This window comes from Echinops telfairi, unplaced genomic scaffold (genome assembly GCF_000313985.2).
Source record: "Echinops telfairi isolate 266 unplaced genomic scaffold, ASM31398v2 ScPeMD7_7453;HRSCAF=8491, whole genome shotgun sequence".
NCBI classification, from domain to species: Eukaryota; Metazoa; Chordata; class Mammalia; order Afrosoricida; family Tenrecidae; genus Echinops; species Echinops telfairi.
Window position 1 is genome coordinate 882,073 of NW_022111353.1, and position 1,365 is coordinate 883,437.

The window sequence follows — 1,365 nt, forward strand, 5'->3', positions numbered from 1 at the left end:
CACTATGAGACATGACATCCCTCACCAACCCATAGCCCTACAGGGGACAACACTGGAGACACAGTGTGGGAATTCCCCCCATCTGATCCCACCACACCGGGGTAAAACACTACGGGTATTGAATCCGACAGTGCCACCAGGGCTCCTTTAGCCATTCCAAAACAAACAAACTAACTCACTCACTCACTCACTACTACGGAGTCAATTTGGCCTCGTGGCCACCCTACAGGGCAGGGTAGAACTGGCCCCTGTGAGTTTCCTTCATATTCCCGCCTTTAAAACACAATGTAATGATCACAACTTCCATTGAAATCACTGTAGAATAAGCATCAGATTGCTAACGCAAAGACTAGTTTGTTTTGTTTATTGAATTAACTACAATGAATAAATAGGCAAAACAAAGCAATGCGCCACCCCACCTTAGATTAACCTCAAAGGACGAAATAAGCACGCCAAAGAAGGTGGATCTCATGTTTCTTTCCCTTTTGGAAAAAGTCCCTGACTCTAACTGCCACACTTAGTTGTATTCAAAATTGTTAATAATTACGTGCTCAATTACTTTGTGCTCAATTTTATTGTGCACTGAAATATATATATTTTCTCCGGCATGGTGACTAAATTTTGAAATGTCTGGTTTGGAGGCTTCTGTCCTTGTGTCCATACATCTTACGAGCATTATAACTCGTAGGTGAGTGAATTTACGAGATTCTTTAGCTGAAATCTGGGGAAGGTCAAAGGCCACCATTTTGTGAGGTGAAGCCCGAAGCATCAATTGGCCTTGATCTCGATCGATCGATATTCTAACCAGAATCCCCACATCCTGTGGGGTCACGAAGACCGAGAAAATAAATGAAAATCACTTTGCAAAGCAAAAAGCCCCTCCTTCACCCCGAGGAAGCCGAGTATTTCGTTCGTCACTGTCATGGCGGCTCCTCACGACCCTGATGCTCCATCTCCGACTGCACGAGGGGCGCAGAGGCAGGGTGCTGGGCTCCCCTCCCCTGGGGGCTGCGGCATGCTCCTCAGCTTCCCCTTGACCCCGAGGACACCCGCACCGCCACGGCCGGGCCGCCCGCCAGGCGCCTGTACCTTAGTCCACGTGGGGGGGCCCTCTCGAAAGTTCCCGCCAGATGGTCCCGAAGCCCAAGCCGTTGCCGGGGACCCACCCCCGCCTTTCCAGCTCCGCCCACCTGAAGGACCTTTTGGGGGTTCCAAAGGAATGCCAGGGGGTGCCTGGAGGACTCACGGCCTGCAGATGTTCTTACGATAACTTCTCTTGCTACCGCGTTTGTGAGGATCAATAATCCCGTGACGCACTGCACAAGCACGACATTCCCTCTTTTACGGCTGAATGGTGGACGACTC

The 1,365-nt window shown here is 50.3% G+C and overlaps 1 protein-coding gene across 1 annotated transcript in view; it reads right to left on the reverse strand.

Moving 5' to 3' along the window:
* Positions 1-1,274, reverse strand: part of LOC101642430 (tripartite motif-containing protein 26-like) — a 31,559-nt gene extending 30,285 nt beyond the window's left edge. The window contains exon 1 of the mRNA XM_004717302.2: positions 1,247-1,274. The gene's annotated coding sequence lies outside the window, so the exon portion shown is untranslated. The remainder of the gene's footprint in view (positions 1-1,246) is intronic.
* Positions 1,275-1,365: the final 91 nt, after the last annotated feature.